Source organism: Bidens hawaiensis, unplaced genomic scaffold, assembly GCF_021521415.1.
Source record: "Bidens hawaiensis isolate Kalapana, Puna unplaced genomic scaffold, B.hawaiensis_p1.1 tig00044201_1, whole genome shotgun sequence".
NCBI classification, from domain to species: domain Eukaryota; kingdom Viridiplantae; phylum Streptophyta; class Magnoliopsida; order Asterales; family Asteraceae; genus Bidens; species Bidens hawaiensis.
In genome coordinates this window covers 112,885-135,059 of record NW_027505882.1, presented here as the reverse complement: position 1 = coordinate 135,059, position 22,175 = coordinate 112,885, and the positions used below count along the sequence as shown (strand labels likewise).

The window sequence follows — 22,175 nt, the reverse complement described above, 5'->3', positions numbered from 1 at the left end:
TTATTACAAGGGAATCAAATCAAGGATAATTTCCTAAATGCTTCTGCTCAAGAGTTGGTAACTCGCCTCAACTCTGTGTTTTTAGATCTCGTCACGTCTACTTTTCCTCCATCACCTATAGGATAGTGATATCTTGCTAAGTTTTTTAAAACATGACAGATCCTGTTTTTTTTAAGTGGGGGAGAGGGCTGTCTTATTTTTATTTGTTATTATTATTTAGTGTTTGTTTCCATATTAATATAACTCAACTACAGGGGACAGTTTTGGACACTGCCAAGTCACTTGTATTTCCTCTTCCACTATTGGCTGCTGCTCATCAACAATTCCTAGCAGGTATGGGTTACATTGTATGACTACTTCAAACCAAATGAATAATGTGTGGTTGCTGTTTATGTGTACGTCCAACAGGCTCTAGAACCTCAGATGCAGATGGTCTTGATGGTTTTAAGGTTACGATTTTACTATCATTTATCTATCTGCTAGTAGCCTTCCCCATATACACTTAATTAAATATTTGGCAATTTCGACCCATTTACTTGTGAATGGGTCAAAACTCATTAACACTGTATTTTTAACACGTAAAACATCCTTAATCATTTTGTTAAACAAGGTTACTGTAAAACAATATATGTATTGCATTTATGTGTCATAATTCATCAATTCTTTTGTGCAGGTTTGGGGAAAAAGTACTTGGAGTACAAATTATGGATGCAGAAAATGCAGAAACTTACAATCCCGAACTATTGGCAAATCAACTTCGTGAAAAATCAAAACGACCAAATAAGATAGGTTTTATTGGTCTAGGAGCAATGGGATTCGGCATGGCAACTCATCTTTTGAAATCCAATTTCTGTGTCCAAGGATATGATGTAACACTTCTTTTTTGTACTGTCCCTTGGTTAACGAGGAAAAATAATGTAATGTTGATTCATGATTTCTCTTTGACAGGTATATAAGCCAACTCTATCTAGGTTTGAAAATGCTGGTGGTTTGATTGGAAACTCTCCTGCAGAAGTATCAAAAGGTAACACAAAAAAATTTAAGGTTACTTTTGCTTTTATATACAGCTTTATTCAAAGATTTTTTTTTTTTTGGGGGGGGGGGGGGGGGTCTTTCAGATGCTGATGTTCTCGTTGTGATGGTCAAAAATGAAGTTCAAGCTGAAAGTGTACTATATGGTGTTGATGGGGCTGTGTCAGGTATGTGACGTATGTCTAAATATAATCTACAGGTTTGTGATTTGAATTAACCTGTTCCTCCCTTTTTTGTAGCTCTTCCACCTGGATCATCTATTGTCCTTTCATCCACAGTTTCTCCTGCTTTTGTCAGCTCCCTTGAGCTGCGCTTACAAAGTAGATCTTACATTTGGTGTTGGTTATAATATATAGTTTGTATAGTATCCGCTTTAGCATTTTCTATTGCATGGTTGGTTAGGTTTTTATTTTTAAAATATCTCATGTGTCAAGTGTCTTTTTGAACACATTTTCATCTTTTTGCTACAAACTGTAGATGAGAACAAGGGATTGAAATTGATTGATGCCCCTGTATCTGGTGGTGTCATAAGGGCTTCTGAAGGAACACTGACGGTGCGTAAGTTGGTTTTTTTACTGAATCAATCTCACTTAGAATAACTGGTGGTGTCATAACTTTTATGATTTTTGTGTAAAACTCGCTTTGTTCTACATACATTATTCAGATTATGACATCAGGTGCAGATGAAGCACTTGAGCATGCTGGCTCAGTTCTTTCAGGTAATTTGCATTTTTTTAACCTTCCAAGTCTGATAACAATAAATTCTATGATTATTACTTAAATTTGTGTGCCTTTTCAATTCAACAGCATTAAGTGAGAAGCTGTATGTGATAAAAGGGGGTTGCGGAGCTGGAAGGTATACCTTGGTTGCCCTTTTTACTTTTCCTGCATCACATTGTCATAATTTTGTTATGACGTATCAAATACATGTGAAAAGGTGTATTATTAACGTGTTATCTTTGTTCTGTAGTGGTGTAAAGATGGTGAATCAACTACTGGCTGGAGTTCATATAGCATCAGCAGCTGAAGCAATGGCATTTGGTGCTCGATTGGGATTAGATACAAGAATCTTGTTTGATGTTATAAAAGATAGTGAAGGAACATCTTGGTATGACCATTTATCTTACTTTATTAATTGTTATCTGTTAAGAAACTCATCGAACTTAAAGCTTGGACTAGTAGATGGTGGGCCATAAAATCACTATTCATGTACCTTCACTCCTTCATTAATGCCCCCCCCCCCCCAAACAGCTTTATAAAAATGTTTTGTTTCATTCTTATTGTGTGTGAAACTTCTGTTTTATGGTTGCAGGATGTTTGAGAATCGTGGTCCGCACATGGTGGAAAATGATTATACTCCCTTATCTGCACTTGATATCTTCGTTAAGGATCTGGTCTGACTATAGCCATCTATTCAGTTCCTTTTTTACTCAAAAGTAACTATATAATAATTTCAGTTTCCACTTTACATTTATCAACCTCTTCTATTTGCAGGGTATTGTGGCTCGTGAATGTGCATCTCGTAGAGTTCCACTTCACATTTCTACTGTTGCACTCCAGTTGTTCTTGTCAGGTGGTTGGATGAACAAAGATTGTAGAATATAGTATAATAAGAAAACAGATTAAAAGTAAAAGACGATAATAAGCCCTTTTCATGCCTGTTTCTAGATTTCCCTTTTAGCATTTAGGCTTGGTGAAATGAAAAAAAATACGCAATCCTATTTCATTACTTCAATATAGATAGTTTGTTTGAAAATAATGATTGAAGATGGTGACGATTGTTTTAATGATGAATATTTTCTTCCCACTTTTAGGTTCTGCTTCTGGGTGGGGACGGTTAGATGATTCAGCTGTTGTTAAGGTAAGTTACTTGAGGCATATGCATTGAACTTGATCATCATGATAGAAATTATAGTCCTCGTTTTCTTATATTTGACTAGTTAATTGTAACTGTATCTTGTTCTTCAGTATTATATGATGATGAAAACATATATTTCTTTCATTTGAACAGGTATACGAGACACTAACAGGTGTCAATGTTGAAGGAAAACATGCTGTGATTAGTAAACAAAAGGCCTTGGAATCTCTTCCAACTGAGTGGGCACTGGATCCACTGGATGACATACGTAAACTGGATAATAACTTAAAAGACTTTGGTTGTTTTGGCTGATGATCCAACTGGAACTCAAACAGTCCATGATGTTGATGTATTGACTGAATGGTGAGCACATTCTGCTTAATTTTGAAGTATTAACCTACATTCTGTTATAAATAGATAACCTGACATCTGGTGTAAAGGAATGTTGAGTCACTTGCTGAACAGTTGAGAAGTAGACCTAAATGCTTTTTTATTCTGACAAACTCTCGGGCTCTGAGCTCTGATAAGGTAACAAACTTCCATAATCATTACACATTGTCTTTTTTCTTTTTGGTTTTGAATATTCAAGTATGCATTTTGTGTACGTTCTTCTTCATGCAGGCAAGCACACTAATAACAGAGATTTGCCAAAACCTATCTACTGCAGCAAAATCAGTTGGAAACAATGACTACACTGTAGTATTACGTGGTGATTCTACATTAAGAGGACATTTTCCTGAGGTGACAGTTAACATTTTTGTTGCGGAACTTGTTATAAATTATAATGTAATGATAATTTGGCATTTTATATGAATTTTACAGGAACCGGATGCAGCTGTTTCAGTACTTGGAGAAATGGATGCTTGGATTATTTGCCCTTTTTTCTTGCAAGGAGGTCGTTTCACCATCGATGATGTGCATTATGTTGCTGATTCTGATCGGTACTATTCTTTTCGAACAGCTAATAATCTAGGAGTGTGCATGGTTCGGTTAATAACAACTTAACCAATCGGTTTTTGGTTAATTTGTTCGGTTTATTCGGTTAATTTTTCGGTTCAGTTCCGTTAATTTCGTTTAATTACCAAAAACAAATTTGGGCTAAAATTTTTATATACAGATACATGAAATCAATGCATAAATACATGAAATGAATGTATAGATACCATAGTTATCAAAAGCGATAAGCGCTCGGAAGCGTTGAGGCTTCACCTAGTGCCCAAAATAAAAGAGCAAAAAAAGCACCCGATTTAAAAAAAAGCGCACATTAAAAAACAAAATTTTAACTAAAGTAGAACATCTTATTAAGAAAACAAAGATTCATTCTTGAAACAGTTCATAGTATTTAGTCATGTTTATCATAATTTGATATATATAATGATAATAGTTATATAAGTATATATTAAAATTTAATATATACTTATGTAACTATTATTATTTATATATCAAATTATGATAATGATAAACATGACTAAATACTAAACAGCATATATTGTGCTATATTTATAAAAGAAAAATAAGTAATAAATATAGGAAAAAAGCATTAAAACGTATATAAATTAAATATTAAATAATAAACTAGTTGAGCCCTTAAATAGTGGGAGTTTTAGTTTTTACTTGAGAATAGGAAGAGGTGGGTTAAATGCCATTTAATAAATAATACGCATGCCATTGAGAACAGGAACAAGTCATCCCTTTTAATATCGATGCATTAAAAGAGCATTTAATGCGCCTCGCCCAATAAATGCGCTTAAGCGCCTTAAGCGGTCGATTTGATAACTATGATAGATACATGAAATAGACATATAAATACATGAAATGGCGCTATAAAACATGAAATACATGAGATGTAGGTATAAAAGCTAAGAATATATGAAAATATGTATAGTTCGGTTTGGTTAACTTCGGTTAGCCGACGGTAGAAAAAATAACCGCTAACCCCTTTTCGGTTTATTCGGTTATCGGTTAATTTTCGGTTCGGTTTCGTCGTTTTTCGGTTTGGTTTGGTTAACGGTTCGGTTATTGCTCATCACTAAATAATCTACTCATAAATCCACCTAACCCGCCTACCACGAGATTTGAAGCCTCAACTTTCAAAAGGAGGGAGCACCTATTGCACCACCAGATACCATGGGCTAAATGCCCTTTGGTATGATACTATTGATGTGTTGAATAACACACTTAGATTTCCTTACAATTTTATAATGTTTTAATGATTTAATATCAAATTTATGTAAGTTTAGGGGGTTAAGTGCAAAGTTTTACAAAGTTGAAATGTTTTGTGTAGGTTATGGAAAGATGTGGAAAAAATGCAAGAAAAAGAGAACTTGGAGGGTTTAAGTGTCAAAGTTTCAAAGTTTAATCAAGGCCCGGTCCAAGCCCACAAGTTAGGAGCCTAATATAATATTATATTAAGTTAAAATAATCATTAATCAGCCATTATTCAAGTCCCTAACCCGAAATCAGCCAAGAACCAAAAAAAACCCTAAAGGGTTGCGATCGCAAACAGCTGCCGGCCGGAAAAAGAAAGAAAAAAAGAGAAGAAAGAAGAGGCGGCTGGTCTTGGACGGCTGGAGGAAGAAGAAGGAACCTTGGGGCAGCAGCTAAGGGCTTCAATACATCACAAATCTCAGCCATAAACCTTGAGTATACATCCTTAAACTTTGTTTATTTGTCAAGAACCTTAACTTTGATTGATTTGGTCTTTTGTTTTACATTGTTTTGCAATTGATTGATAGATTGACTTGTTATTGATTGAGTTTGGATCTTGAATGAGTTTTATCATGTTTATATTGATGTTATGATGTTTACTTTGATTGTTTGTGGCTGTCCAAAAGTGATGAGTAGCTAAACTTGTTTGTTCTACCTAGGATAGATGATTGTTGAGTGGTTTTGACTTGTTTAATGGATTGTTAATGTTCAAGACTTAAATTATTGATGTAAAGTTTAACTAAACCATAAAACAGATTGTGTGTGATGGCTGTGTTTTATTTGTTATTACTTATAATCCTCTTGCATTAATTAATTGAATCGGTTTTGATTAATTGATTGCTTGTTAAGCTCTTTACTTGGTGTTTTGGGTTTATTTGCGGGAAGTACAACCGTAGGGATAAGTGGGTAATATATCATCTAAAATCAGTTAAAATACACCTTCTTTGAGACCGAGAGGTGATAAGAAGTAATATTGTCTCGTTGCTTTTACTTGTTAGAATTAAGACCGCGCGAGAGCGGGTTTTTGTCTTGTCAAGTTTGAGTGTTTATGTGCAATTAGTTGGTTTAATTTGGGTTAAGTTAAATTGTTCCTCTATCCTTGGTTGCGTAGTATTCGTCTCCATTAGGATAGTGTGTCGGTGAGACCGAGAGGTGAGTCGATATTTGAACACGTTAATAATTGTTTTTCCGTTTTGTTCTTTAAAAATCAACTAAAATAAGTTAAAGTTTGTTAGAGAGACTGAGAGGTAATTTGACTTTCTTAAACAAGTTTTGGTTGTGTCATCTTTTATAACCGGTGTCTTGAATATTTTCAATCCGTTGTCTTGTTATTTCTGTCAACATGATTCATTCCTAGGTAGACGTTTTTACATATTGAATTTAAATCAAAGTTTTCTAAAAGTGTTTTGTTAAAAGTTTTCGTTTAATTAAGTTAAGTAGTTTAATCAATTTTAAATATTAAGAATTAAATAAATATTATTTTGGTAAGTCTTGGTTAGAGTTTTCTTAATTATAAACGTTTTCACGTGTCTTTGAGTTCGACATCCGGACTTCCTTGATGCTATACTATTTATGATCGGTACACTTGCCGGTTTTGTGTGGTTTCTATAGGATTTTCGTTTTTATAAATTTAAAGCTTAATTGTGATTCGTTCTTTATTTATATTATATATTTTCACACATCAACTATACATTGAAATATATTATTTTTAATCACACAGTTTAAGTAAATCAAGAGTACTGATATATAGAATTTTGCCTATATAGCCTCATTCCTGCAGGAGATACTGAGTTTGCTAAAGATGCTTCGTTTGGTTATAAATCTTCAAACCTGTGTGAGGTCTGTGTAACTTCCCACATGAACAGTTTAAAACTGCTAATGTGAAACCATTATCAAAATGTTTCTAACTGTATCTGTTGGATGCCAGTGGGTTGAGGAGAAAACTAAGGGGCGTATACCTGCTAGCAGCGTTTCATCAGTTTCTATACAATTGCTACGTAATGGAGGACCAGCAGCTGTCTGTGAGCATCTTTGCAGTTTACAGAAGGTTTAAAGCACAAACATTTATATGTATAATGCAATAAAATTTTAGATGTATAATGCAATAGGCTTTTATATATTTTTACTGGTAAAAACAGGGTTTGACATGTATAGTGAATGCAGCTAGTGACAGAGACATGGCTGTCTTTTCAGCTGGTATGGTTCAGGTACATGAAATTCCATTATGTCTCAAATTATTCATATAATTTTAATAATAAATATGTGAAATACTAAAAGGTTGTTTCTGGGCTTGTGATTCACTGACAGGCAGAACTGAAAGGGAAACGTTTCTTGTGTCGTACTGCTGCTAGTTTTGTTTCTGCTAGAATTGGAATCATATCAAAAGATCCAATCTTGCCTAAAGATCTTGGAATCAGTAAAGGAAATAGTGGTGGACTTATTGTTGTGGGCTCATATGTCCCAAAGACCACCAAACAGGTTTAGTTTTGTAGAAATCGCTGTTCTTTTTTGCATTCTAGTTTATATTACCTGTTCTTAATATCTTAGAAAGCTGCAGGTTGAAGAGCTAAAGTTACAATGTGGTCATAATCTGAGAACCATCGAGGTAACTAATGGAAACATGTAAGTTTTGTGACAAACTTTCAGTATATAACAGATATGCATTTTTCTTTAGGTTTCTGTTGAGAAACTTGCAATGAAGTCAGCAGAAGAGAGGGAGGAAGAAATCAGTCATGCAGCTGAGCTGGCAGATGTTTACCTCAGGACTTGTAATGACACTTTGGTGATGTCCAGTCGGGAACTTATCATTGGGAAGAGTGAGTGTCTTAAGTTTTGTTTTTTTTTTTGCTTTTCACGGGCTGAAGTATGCTTGAAGCCGTCACAAAGAAGATTTTAAGTGCTGACTTTCACTATTTGTTATTTATAAAATTTCAGCTCCTGATGAGAGTCTGGATATCAATTTCAAAGTGAGCTCTGGGCTGGTGGAAATAGTCAGAAGGATAAAAACAAGTCCACGCTACATTCTTGCAAAGGTATATCATATATGAACTTCTGAAGTTCAGTATTTCAGTTATCTTTATTCTACAATGAATATCAGCCCAACTGGTAGCTAAGATTATGTAGATATTAACTGATAGTATTTGATTAACTCATGGAGGTCATGCATCTCTGATACAATCCCAAATCTTGGTCAAAGCAGTTATTTTTATTTTACCTTGATTTTTTATTTTTTATTTATTTATTTATTTAAATTTCATTTGTGAAAAGTCTTGCTCATCTTAGACATATAAACAAAAACCGAGCTACATTTGGATAATGGGTAAGCGAGCAACAAGCTGCGCCGCTATCCCCTTTTGAATCGCAAAGTCTATTCTACTAAATATCAAAAAAGGGAATTAGTAAGTTATTGGGTAGCTGAAGTTTAGGCGAGTTATTAATCTATTAAAAAATAGGTAGCTTAAGTTTAGGACCAGTTATTATTATGTTAATGCTTATTTATATCTTTTGTTCTAGTTGAGAAGGAGGCTATGTTTATGTCAATCAAACTTTGGGTTTCTTAACCTTTATTTGGAGAATTGCCATCTCAAATTGGCTAACCTATGTTCTTGGAGATTAACCCATCTTGAATCAGGTATTCTATTTTGTAATATATTTCTGTTTCAAGCAATAAAATCTATCAATTACCTTTGTTTGATTTTGGGATTCTATCAATCTCCATTATAGGGTTACATACTACTGAACTTTGAGTAACATATCTCATAAATTTTAATACTAATTCACTATAAAAATTATTAAGAAGATCATAACATTTAGGTGCTAATGGTAGAAAGGGTATCTGATAAGATCTAATATTCAAGTAGGCAACTTTTATTCAAACTGAGATAAAACAGCCCGATTCGAGAGGGGCAATGTCTTCAATTACAAAATACTTGTTGATAATGAAAAACTAGAATGAAAAATACACAAATAAGAAGCCTGCTTTTATTAACCCAAAACATGTAACTGCTGGCATAGGAACAGCTCCTCACTCTTTTATCTTCCTGTTAATAAAGGGCAATGTAACTGCTCCCCACTCTTCCAACTTACCACTAACTCCTTGACCAAATGGATCCAGTTTAAACCCAAAAACAGAATTCAGCTGGCCCATATGGCAGTTGTGGCCCGTTTCCTTCTTCTCTAGTATACTTTAATCGGGCCTTTATCAGTATCTTCTTGCAACTTTCTCCTACAGAATACGTGATCCAATTGCATCTGACAAATTAGATCATATATGTGAATGCATCAGTTGTCGAATGTCATCAGCCCATTTCATGATTTAACACCTCAGTACCTGTCAACTGACTTTCAGGAATTTCGCAATGTTCTTCCATTTGCTAAATGAATGCGTACTGAATTTGCACTAATAAGTATTTAGTAACTGGAAGTTATTCATTTAAGCAACTAGAAGAAACTTTACTAGAAATTAGGACTGTGTTGCGTGCGAAACATGGGATTTGATAATCTGATTAGTTTCGTAATTTCCATGTTTTCCACAAATTTGCCATAAATCATGATTTGTAATTTTAAAGCCTTTGCAACTCACATCTTCCATAAGCCTTGTATAAATCCCAAAATTACATATATAATTTAGAAACCTAGTAGAGTTTCTGAAACTGCACATCCACCAGAAATAATGTAATATATTTTTCTGCATGCCGTCATAATCATCTTATTAATTTAAATAGATCAAGGAGCACTGAAATATGCATGTTCAAGAGTGATGTTAATACAACACATATGTTGATTTTGTTATTGCTTTGTAGTAGAGACATGAATCATTATTTATGGTAAAAAGATCACTTCAGTTACCTTCGATACATGAAGTTTGTTACACTTGGATTAAAATTTGTATAAGATAAAGAATTGGCTTTATGTAATAAATATAATTAAGGTGTTATACGTAACACATGATTAATATACAAAGGTTCATATATTAACCAGCTTCTGTTTTCATAGGGTGGAATTACATCATCAGATATTGCTACAAAAGCTTTAGAAGCAAAGCGTGCCAAAATAGTGGGGCAAGCATTGGCTGGTGTTGTTGGAATACCGTATGCCCGAGACACATAATTAGGTTAATGTGGCTAGCCGTGTTTGATCCAAGTCGGGTCATACCCAATAACGAGTTAGACACACACCAATTATATATTTGTTAAGATAAGATCTATAAAACAAATACAGAACACGATACATTCAGAAAATCGGGTTTCTGAATATTTACTTGAAAGTGTTAAATAAATTAATTGGTTAATTTATTTATTCAAATAATTATTATTGGAATAATTATTTAACTATGTATTCTTTTATAAAATGGTTTATAAAAGATGGGGTGTTTATATATTTTATAAAATATAAAATATAAAATAAAATAAAAAAAAAAAAAAAAAAAAGGACATAATTGGGGCCGGTTTTGGGTGGGCCCCACACCCCATAGTCTTGATCACATCATGTCATATATTTGGTAATACATACATGATCATATTTACCTAATGTCATGGGTGTATGTTGATGTATAATGAAAAGATATGATGATCAAAATATAACATTATTAATACACTTTCAAGTAACAAAAAAACCCATACAACTCTTCCTATTTTCTTTCAAGTTCACGGCCAAAAAGAGAAAAGGAAAGGGCTCGGGTTTTACGTGTTCAAGCTTCCTAGCATAGCTCGGTGTGTGTTGGAGGCTCGGGGTATATTCCGTTTGAGGGTTTTCCTTTGAAAGTCTAGCATTCACATCATCATCTTCTTCAACCTTCCACTAAATTCTTAAAGGGTTAAGATTGTAAGTGTTTATATGCTTTGATAGTTTAGTTATTCCCGTATCATTTGATCCTTGCTTCGGGTTTCTAGTAAATAGATTATTGGTAATCTTAATACTTGAATGAACTAGGTTGTTCATGAACATATCTTATATAAACTTGTAAGATATACATATATAAACATATGGATAGATATGTTTAGTTTGTAAATTTCACGCTTCCGCCTTTATTGTGACTAGTTAAATGGTTAACTATGTTTAAAATATCCATAGAAACCCAACAAATGGCATCAAGAGCCGGGATACGGGAAACTAAGCTTCGGGTTCTCGGTTTTTTATTTTCCCCTTGAAAGATTTTATACAAAAAATTAACATGCATGATATTTTGTATTTAATCTTGTTATTGTTTTGGCTTTGTTCAAAAAAAAAAAAAAAAAAAAAACCGAGCAAATGGGCCGAAGCCCAATTTTGGTTAATTTGGGCCGAGCCCATAAGATTTTATTGGGCCGAGCCCATAAAGTTTTGGGCCGAGCCCAAGCAGTTTTATTTGGGCCGAGCCCATGTAGTTTTAATCGGGCCGAAGCCCATAATCTTGTTATTGGGTCAAGCCCAAATGGGTTGGGCTAGGCCCGATATAGCAAAGGGGTTTTGGAACGGGTTCTTATGACATAAAGGGTTATGTTTGTTAAATACTAGACCGAGCCGTAGACCAAGTGGATGTTTGTTTGTGGTTGATGTTGTGATTGAAATTAATTATTCAAGTTTCGGTTTGTAATAATTAATTAGGGGCAATTTTGTAATTTTGTAATTATTTATTCATATGGGTATGTAATAAATAGGTTATTTGTAATATCTTTATTTTATAGAAAAATGTATTAGGACATTTGTTTTGTAAAATAAAGAAGATTGCAAAATTGGAAGTTTGGGCCTAATTGGGCCGGGTATGGTGATAATGGGTCTCACAAGCCCATTAAGGGATTCAAGCCCAAAAGGACCTAAGCCCACCAATTGAGCCCAAATGGAAGCTTATGGAAGCTAAGGCCCAAGTTCAAGCCCAGTGGATCACAACGGGGTTGAAGAAGATGCTCGAAGCATTTGGATGCGGGATCGAGTGGGAGCTACAACATCCATGTGTCATGTGTCCCTTAGGATTGGACCTAAGACACACACTTGTTTCGGCTAACAAGTGTGGTCTAATTTAGTGGCTCGTGTCTAGTATAATTGTGTATGCTTGTTAATTAATTGATTGTTTGATTGTGTGGTTGTTAGATATTAGGATATCAACTTCGTCACATAGAATTAATTAACAAAGCATAAAACGGGTTCTAATAATTATCGGTAATTACGTGACACATAGTTTAATAAAATGGATTTATTAACTAGCCGTCTCACGCCCATAATAAAATGGCTTTATTATAAATTAGAATTTTGAAAATGGTTTCAAAATATCATGTTACTAAATGCATGTTAGAACATGATTTAAAGTTTTACAACTAGAATTATTAAAACTAAAAATCCCTTTTAAAATTAAGGATAATAAGTTAAACACCATCCTTTTGTATAACGCTTAACATATTAGTAAGCTCTTAGTGGGAAAAAGGTCACCTAACCGCGTAGAGCAAATTAATATGTTGAGGTAATATTGGCATATAAATGGGAAAAAGGTCACCTAACCGTTTGTATGTTAATATTACAAGTTGATACAAGTAGGACGACTTAAATTAGAACCATGTGAAGAGGGTCACCCAAGCATGGGGTCTAATAGGTGTTGATGGGATAAACATGCCGACACGAAATATGATTTCGAACCGGTCCCATAAACTCTAGAAGTTGCAAAAGGGTTTGCAATTGTTATGAATAACTACCTTGATAAATCGACAATGGGAAAAAGGTCACCTAACCGGAGTCGGGTTTATCGTTGGATTCTAGATTTTAATTATTAATTATATTTGGTATATATATAAAAGGGTATTAATAATTAAAAAGGTAAAACACTAAAATGAACTTAATTAAAATTCTGCAGATGGCCGCACACGTCGACGACAACATAATCCCTAACGTCCAAAATGTCTCTCTCCGATCTATTCTCGCTAAAGACCGTCTTAACCACAATAACTTTTCGGATTGGTTCCGAAATTTAAGGATAGTTCTAAAACAAGAAAAATTATATCATGTTTTGGAAACACCTATCCCCGAAGAACCGGAAGAGGGTAGTGAGGTCGAATATATGAATTGGGTCAAACTCACGGAAGATTCCATTCAAGTGTCATGCCTCATGTTGGCGACTATGGTTCCCGAAATCCAAAAGGATTTCGAAAACCATAATGCGTACGACATGATTACTCAACTTAAGGAAATGTTCCTTAAGCAATCGAGGGTTGAAAGGTTCGAAACGGTTCGAGCCTTGCATGCATGTAGAATGGATGATAATCAACCAGTTTCAACTTATGTACTTAAGATGAAAAGTTACATTGATCGCCTCGCCAAGCTCAATTGTCCCATCTCAAAAGAGTTAGCAACGGATTTGATCCTTAACTCTTTGTCGAAAAGGTTCGACACATTCGTGTTAAATTATAACATGAACGGGTGGGACAAAACCATTGGAGAACTTCACTCAATGCTTAAAACAGCCGAGGCGAGCATGGGAAAAAGGGTTTTACCCATGTTTGCGATCAATGAAGGTAGATCCAAGAATCGATCTCAACCCAATCTTAAGGCTAAGGTAGCCAAAAGAAAGGGTCCTCCTATGCATCTTAAGGGTAAGGGCAAATCACCGGTTATGGCAAAGAAACAAAAGGTTATGGAACCGAGGGGTCATAAGGATGATCCTTGTTTTGGTTGTGGGGAGACCGGACACTGGAAACGCAATTGCCCGGTCTACCTAAAAGAGCTAAAAGACAAGAGGAATGCGGCGCATACCTCGGGTAATGTCTTTATGATTAATGTTGAGCTAAATCTTATTTCTTCTAACACATGGGTATTGGATACCGGATGTGGAACTCATATTTGCAATTGGTTGCAGGGGTTCAAAAAGAATGAAGACTTAAAGAAGGGCGAAGTGAATCTTTTCATGGGCAACGGTGCAAGGGTGCACGTGGTCGCTAGAGGAGACTTCACTTTATCGCTTCCAAGTGGTTTGGAAGTTGTTTTGAGAAATGTTTTGTATGCTCCTAGTTTGACTAGGAACATTATTTCTGTGCACCTTCTTAGACAATGTAATTTTGACTTTAAATTTGTAAGATCAGAAATGCATGTATCATCTAATGGTATCTTTTATTTTAAAGCTGTACCAAACAACGGTATTTATGAATTGGTTCATGATAATACCTCAAATAGCTCATTATATCAAACTTCTACTAAAAGACTCAAAAAGGATTTGAGTGATTCCTACATTTGGCATTGTCGCCTTGGACACATAAACAAGAATCGTATAAATACTCTCCAAAAGAAAGGTCTTTTGAAAACAAACGAGCTAGGTTCGTTTGATGAGTGTGAATCTTGTATTCAAGGCAAGATGACCAAAGAGCCTTTCAAAGGTACAAATGAAAGGGCTAAGGATTTGTTAGGTATCATACATACGGATGTATGCGGACCTTTCAAGCCAACTAGTAGGAATAGTGAAAGGTACTTCATTACCTTTACCGACGATTTTAGTCGATATGGGTATGTTTATCTAATGAAACACAAACATGAAGCCTTTGAAATGTTCAAAGAATTTCAAAATGAAGTACAAAATCAGCTCGACCGAACAATCAAGGTACTCCGCTCCGATAGAGGAGGCGAATACCTAAGTGATGCTTTTCAAAGTCATCTTAGAGATTGTGGAATTATTTCACAGCTCACTCCTCCTGGAACTCCTCAACATAACGGAGTATCCGAGAGGAGGAATCGAACACTGTTGGACATGGTTCGATCAATGATGGCACGAAGCTCACTACCGCCATCATTTTGGGGATATGCGCTACTTACAGCGGCTCGTATTTTGAATATGGCCCCGACCAAAAAGGTGGATCGAATACCCTATGAAGTGTGGCATGGAAAGGTTCCATCCTTTTCATATTTAAGGGTATGGGGATGCATAGTTTATGTTAAACGTGACACCCCAAATAAGCTTGAGGCTCGATCCATCAGGTGTATCTTCATAGGATACCCAAAGGATGATATAGGATATATATTCTATGATCCTAGTGAACAAAAGGTGTTTGTTTCACGCAAAGGATACTTCTTAGAAACTAGGTTCCTTATGGAAGGACCTAGTGAAAGGAGAGTGGAACTTGAAGAGGTTCAAGAATCACTGGATGATACACAGTTGGTCGATACTAGCTTTCAACACGAGGATGTTGAAGATGATCAAACGGTTGATCATACACACGTTGCTCGCAGATCTAATAGGATTAGTCGACCTCCCAAGAAATATGGATTTCTTGTTGATGATTGTTACTTGGTCGATTCGGATGAACCGATCTCCTACAAAGATGCTATGTCACAACCTGATTGTGACAAGTGGCTTGAAGCCATGAGCGCCGAGATGCAATCCATGCACGATAACCAAGTTTGGGAATTGGTTGATCGTCCACTTAACTCCAAACTGGTTGGATGTAAGTGGGTCTTCAAAAGGAAGACCGATATGCATGGAAATTTAGATACTTACAAAGCACGACTTGTAGCAAAAGGTTTCACGCAAACTCAAGGGATTGATTATGATGAAACCTTCTCGCCGGTCGCGATGCTTAAGTCGATCAGGATATTATTTGCCATTGCAGCTCATTTTGATTATGAGATATGGCAAATGGATGTCAAGACCGCTTTTCTTAATGGATATCTTGAGGAAGATGTCCATATGGTTCAGCCTGAAGGTTTTGTCGATCCATCTAATCCTGATAAAGTTTGTAAGTTAAAGAAATCAATCTACGGGTTGAAACAAGCATCACGGATGTGGAATCATCGTTTTAATGAAGAAATCAAAGCGTTTGGTTTCGTCCAAAACGGTGATGAGGCGTGTGTGTATAAATGGGCTAGTGGGAGTATAATCATTTTCCTTATTTTGTATGTCGATGATATACTTTTATTTGGAAATGATATACCAAGTATGGAAAACGTTAAAGCGTGGTTAAGTAGTCGTTTCTCAATTAAGGATCTTGGAGAAGCGACATATATCTTGGGAATAAAGGTCTATAGGGATAGACAAAGGAAATTGATCGGACTCAATCAAAGTGCGTACATTGATAAAATCCTGAAAAGGTTCAGGATGGAAAACTCTAAGAAAGGTTTGGTACCTATTCCTAGAGGAACCGTGTTGAGCTCATCCCAAAGTCCTAGCTCTAAGGAAGAGCAGGATAGGATGAAGCATGTTCCTTATGCTTCGGCAATAGGATCTATTATGTATGCAATGATGTGCACCAGACCGGACGTCTCGTATGCTTTAAGCATAACGAGTAGATACCAGCACAACCCAGGTGACAGTCATTGGATGGCTGTCAAGAATATATTAAAATACCTTAGAAGGACTAAGGATATGTTTTTAATATATGGGTCTGGTGAGGAGGAACTCGTCGTAAAGGGTTACGTGGATGCGAGTTTCCAAACTGACCGAGATGATTCTCGATCACAGTCGGGATATGTCTTCATCTTAAATGGAGGCGCTGTCTCTTGGAAGAGTTCGAAGCAGGATGTTGTCGCGTTATCCACTACAGAATCTGAGTACATCGCCGCTTCAATGGCAGCCCAAGAGGCTGCATGGATGAAAAAGTTCATCATGGATCTAGGGATTATCTCTTCCATTCAGGAGCCCCTAGAGATATTCTGTGACAATGAGGGTGCTATTGCACAGATCAAGGAGCCTCGTGCTCATCAGAAAACGAGGCACATTGAGCGCAGATTCAACTACATAAGGGATGAAGTTGAAAAGAGAAAGATATGTATTCATAAAGTTCATACCGATCAAAATATTGCGGACCCACTCACGAAGCTCCTCGATAGGCCAAAACATGAGGGTCATGTTTGTGCATTAGGACTTCGGTATTCTAGTGAGTGGATTTAATCTGTATTTAGTGTTTGTATAAGAACGAATGTAATGGGTATCTCATGAAATTAATTATGTTTTAATTATTCAATGAGTTATGTTCTATATTTGCATGTTTAATCCATGAATGACTTATGTTGTTCTAAACGTCCGTAGTCGATCATGCTTGTGGGAACAAGTATGAAGGTAAGACTATTATGAACTGGGATTGGTTGATATTCATGTGATGAATATAGGGCATAGGTTTGCCACCAAGGTTTATAAATATTTGTGGGATACAAATATTGGACATGATCCGCTCTCAAGGATCACTGCATAGAGTTAGTGCAACTGATCATAAGTAATCCTTGAGTAAAGGCGAGTATTATTGTGTCCTTTGACCTGAGATGCATATTGGATCTGGTTTTTCATCAAGTCTGATAACTTGACTCTCTTCTTTGTTTTTCGGTAACACGATGACGTAAAAGAAAGAGCTCAGATATCATACGAGATGTCAACAAGGATGTATGCAGTCAAGATGGGATTTGTTCCTCTTATGTGTTGAGAGTTTAGATGTCTAAGGCCTGTTAAGTTAAATCATTGAGAGAATGATCACTCTGTGTCTCTTCGATTTAACAGGACATCTAGCAACAAAGGGATGTAATGATAAGACTTACCTATATCATATCAAGTATGGACTTGAAGGGGATGATGTTATTGAATGGCACTTAGTCAAACACACTAGGGGTGGTGACCTGTTGTTAGGCGGTATTCACCATTAGCATTAACTTCTTATGAGTCACGTGCAAGTGGGAGATTGTTGGAATACCGTATGCCCGAGACACATAATTAGGTTAATGTGGCTAGCCGTGTTTGATCCAAGTCGGGTCATACCCAATAACGAGTTAGACACACACCAATTATATATTTGTTAAGATAAGATCTATAAAACAAATACAGAACACGATACATTCAGAAAATCGGGTTTCTGAATATTTACTTGAAAGTGTTAAATAAATTAATTGGTTAATTTATTTATTCAAATAATTATTATTGGAATAATTATTTAACTATGTATTCTTTTATAAAATGGTTTATAAAAGATGGGGTGTTTATATATTTTATAAAATATAAAATATAAAATAAAATAAAAAAAAAAAAAAAAAAAAGGACATAATTGGGGCCGGTTTTGGGTGGGCCCCACACCCCATAGTCTTGATCACATCATGTCATATATTTGGTAATACATACATGATCATATTTACCTAATGTCATGGGTGTATGTTGATGTATAATGAAAAGATATGATGATCAAAATATAACATTATTAATACACTTTCAAGTAACAAAAAAACCCATACAACTCTTCCTATTTTCTTTCAAGTTCACGGCCAAAAAGAGAAAAGGAAAGGGCTCGGGTTTTACGTGTTCAAGCTTCCTAGCATAGCTCGGTGTGTGTTGGAGGCTCGGGGTATATTCCGTTTGAGGGTTTTCCTTTGAAAGTCTAGCATTCACATCATCATCTTCTTCAACCTTCCACTAAATTCTTAAAGGGTTAAGATTGTAAGTGTTTATATGCTTTGATAGTTTAGTTATTCCCGTATCATTTGATCCTTGCTTCGGGTTTCTAGTAAATAGATTATTGGTAATCTTAATACTTGAATGAACTAGGTTGTTCATGAACATATCTTATATAAACTTGTAAGATATACATATATAAACATATGGATAGATATGTTTAGTTTGTAAATTTCACGCTTCCGCCTTTATTGTGACTAGTTAAATGGTTAACTATGTTTAAAATATCCATAGAAACCCAACAGGTGTACCATTGTGGCAGCTGGGCCCAGAAAGCAGGCATCCAGGAGTTCCCTACGTTGTTTTTCCAGGTATACTGAATTCTAAACATCCTTATTCTTGTAATATATTTTTTTGCACTATTCTCTTGGATGTGACACTAGTCAAACATATGCGACACAGGAAATGTTGGTGACAACATGGCACTAGCTGAAGTGGTCAAATGTTGGGCCCGTCCGGCCAAATTGTCAACAACTAAAGAGCTTCTCATGGTAAAGTCATATACACAAGCAACATACGGTTTCCTTTTCTTTTTTTTTTTCTTTTTTTTTCCTTTTTTTTTTGTTTAGTAAACGAGTTGGAGCATTCAATGTATAGGATGCAGAAAGGGGAGGATACACCGTTGGAGCATTCAATGTTTATAATCTCGAAGGGGTTGAAGCAGTTATTGCCGCTGCTGAAGAGCTAAAAAGTCCTGCTATTTTGCAGGTTTTGTATCTCCCACATTTTGTTCTAATGCTTCTCAGTAATTGTATATAAAGGAACATGAGATAAACTGATTTTATTAATAAAAAAATATAATTTTTTAAAAAAATAAAGGTGTTATGGGCCAAGCTAACCGGACCTACCTATAAAAAAATCAGCCATTTTGACCTGTGATTTTGCATTTGTTGTTGTAAAGTAAATACCATATACCACTTGTTACTAATATATATAAATGAAAGTAACTAAAAATCATATCTTGTGTTTATTATGTGCTGAAATTCTATAGCATTATTTTTTACAGATCCATCCTGGTGCTTTAAAGCAAGGAGGGACACCGTTAGTGGCATGCTGCATCTCTGCTGCTCAGCAAGCAACTGTATGTGTTCTGAATGAATATTTTATATGAATAAAAATAAAAAATAATTATTAATAACTATATGTTCTGCAGGTGCCTATTACTGTGCATTTTGATCATGGTAGTTCCAAGCAAGAACTACTGGAAGTTCTTGAGTTGGTAACCAGCTTTTTAGTATATATGTACTGAAACAAACAAATTCTTTATGGTTATTTATATAGTATCTGAATTCATACACAGCGAGTTGACTCGGTCATGGTAGACGGTTCACACTTACCCTTTAAAGAGAACATCTCATACACAAAATATATTTCATCCTTAGCACACAAAAAGGGTATGTCGGTTGAAGCTGAATTAGGTAGATTATCTGGAACCGAAGATGATTTGACCGTACAAGACTATGAAGCAAAGTTGACCGATGTAAACCAGGTATATCATTCCTTCAGTTTATATTTATATTTTGATAAAGGACATTTTCTGTTGCAAGTTTCATCCTTCATCTTCAAAGATCACGCTTAACATCTATCTTTTATGTTAAGTCTTTGTAACAGAGTACATTCTTTATGCTAACTGCCAATAAAAACTTCAGTTACTTTTTTGAAAATGACAATTTTACCTAAGGGACCAAATATGTAATTTTCATACTTTTTTTTCCTTTCTTTTAAATTTCCTTATTTTTTTACTTTTATTCTTTTCATCACTTTTATTTTATAAGTTTTTCTAAAGCTAGTTAATTACTTAGGGTATGTTTGGTTGGAGGTAATGGAATGGAGGGGGAATGGTATGGAAGAAGGAATTGAATGGGCAAGGGTATGAAATGGATCATTACCATTCCTTTGTCTTGTTTGGTTAACCTATGGGAATGAAATGAATTATTACTTTATGTTGTTTGGTATCCAAAAAAATGTAGGTATGAATTAGAAATAATAAAAATACTCCTATTTCAAAATAATTTTTTTTACCAAAATAAAAAAAAATTACAATAGCGACGGTGGTGGTAGCGCCGGTGACGACAATGGGGGTGGCAGTGGCGACAATGGTGGTGGTGGTGGCGGTGGTGGCGGTCGGGCGGCAGGGGAGGTGGCTGTGGTGGTGGTGGGATTGGTGTTGGTCAAGTGGTGGTGGTAGCATTGGTGGTCAGGTGGTGATGGCAATGGTAAGGTGTCAACGACGGTGATGGCGGTTAGGTGGTGGTGGTCAGGCGGCGGCAATGATGGTGGCGGTGGTCAGGCGGCGATGGTGGCAGTCAAGTGGTGGTGGTGGTGGTGATGGTAGCAGTTGTAGTTGATGACAGGTGGTGGTGTTGAGAGAGTAGGGGGTGAAACTGGAATGATTTAGATGGAATGAGATTCCATGTGTAATGGGTGATTCCATCTCATTGAGCAACCAAACATCACTTTTTCATTCCAACACAATGAATCATTTCATTCCCTATGTCATTACTGCATACCAAACGCTACCTTAGTTATAAGAAATGTAAAAGGAAGAAACCTGCAATTTTATGTACACGTGAAGGACATTTTCTATACTTTTGTCTAATATCTTTTTAATTCTTATAATATAATCGTTAATCTTACTTCATTTGAATTGCAGGCTCAAGAATTCATTGATGAGACAGGTATTGACGCTTTAGCAATGTGTATCGGTAATGTTCACGGAAAGTACCCTGCAAGTGGGCCAAAGCTTCGGCTTGATTTGCTTAATGTCGGTTGAACATTTATTAATCACATTTACTTAGATTCATATTTATTTAATTTTTTTTAACCTTTATTTTGTTACTTTGAATTAGAACCTGTATGAATTGGCTTCAAAGAATGGAGTCTTTCTTGTTCTCCATGGAGCCTCAGGATTGCCTAAGGAACTTGTCCAGGTACAATTTATAATATGACCATTATACCCTTTTTCTTTTTTTTACACTTCAAATCTCTGATATCTTAATGCAAGTTTTAAACAAGGGTATAGATGTCATAAATTCGATGGCATCTGCGATTGTGTGAAAATGATTTACAGGATTGCATAAAGCTAGGAGTGCGGAAGTTTAATGTAAACACAGAAGTGAGGCAGGCTTACATGGACATCCTTAAAAGCCCTCAGACAGATCTTGTCCAAGTCATGGCGGCTGCTAAGGAGGCCATGAAAGCCGTCGTCGCAGACAAGATGCATTTGTTCGGGTCAGTAGGAAAAGCAAACTAAGCGTCAACCAATCATTTGTTGTACATATAAGTTTTTTTGTTGATTCGATAAGAAGTCCAATAATGAGGAAACAAGTTGGAGATTGAACATGAATGTTTTAAATTGTATGATTTTTTAGTGTTTAATTTAATTTTGTAGTAAGTTACTAATGTATCTTTCTCATAACATAATAAGATATAGACGAAGGCAACATAAAGCAGTTACAAATAACAACAAGAACACCATTGATGGTGGCTATGTTTTCGATTTCAGTAACTTTGTTCTTACTGGCCTTTTGATAACTCGGTTGCAACAATCGGCGATTAGTGAAGTTGCTACTTATTTTCTATACAACTTTTAGTCGGGTGTGGGACCCATACCTTGACCTTGTAAGGGTGTTGTCCCTTTGGAAACCTCATGGTCTAGGGGTTTCGCCCTCTACAACTTTAGAGGTTCTTAAATACCAT

General features: G+C 35.6%; 1 long non-coding RNA gene and 1 pseudogene across 2 annotated transcripts; both read left to right on the top strand.

The window, feature by feature from the left end:
- LOC143615763 (uncharacterized) lies at positions 1-535 on the top strand. The gene is made up of 3 exons (XR_013150534.1): positions 1-57; positions 255-333; positions 409-535. It is a non-coding gene; the product is annotated as an uncharacterized LOC143615763 (long non-coding RNA).
- A 7-nt stretch (positions 536-542) lies between these two features.
- Positions 543-21,844, top strand: LOC143615760 (uncharacterized; annotated as a pseudogene). The gene is made up of 33 exons (XR_013150533.1): positions 543-565; positions 674-869; positions 949-1,024; positions 1,119-1,199; positions 1,272-1,352; positions 1,510-1,586; positions 1,697-1,751; positions 1,840-1,888; positions 2,003-2,140; positions 2,345-2,426; positions 2,527-2,605; positions 2,847-2,893; positions 3,044-3,253; positions 3,331-3,418; positions 3,512-3,631; positions 3,713-3,831; positions 6,865-6,937; positions 7,026-7,145; positions 7,237-7,305; positions 7,406-7,576; positions 7,656-7,703; positions 7,773-7,914; positions 8,033-8,130; positions 10,094-10,172; positions 18,722-18,787; positions 18,879-18,967; positions 19,074-19,184; positions 19,483-19,557; positions 19,630-19,695; positions 19,777-19,965; positions 21,130-21,240; positions 21,326-21,406; positions 21,547-21,844. The product of XR_013150533.1 is annotated as an uncharacterized LOC143615760 (transcript).
- Positions 21,845-22,175: the final 331 nt, after the last annotated feature.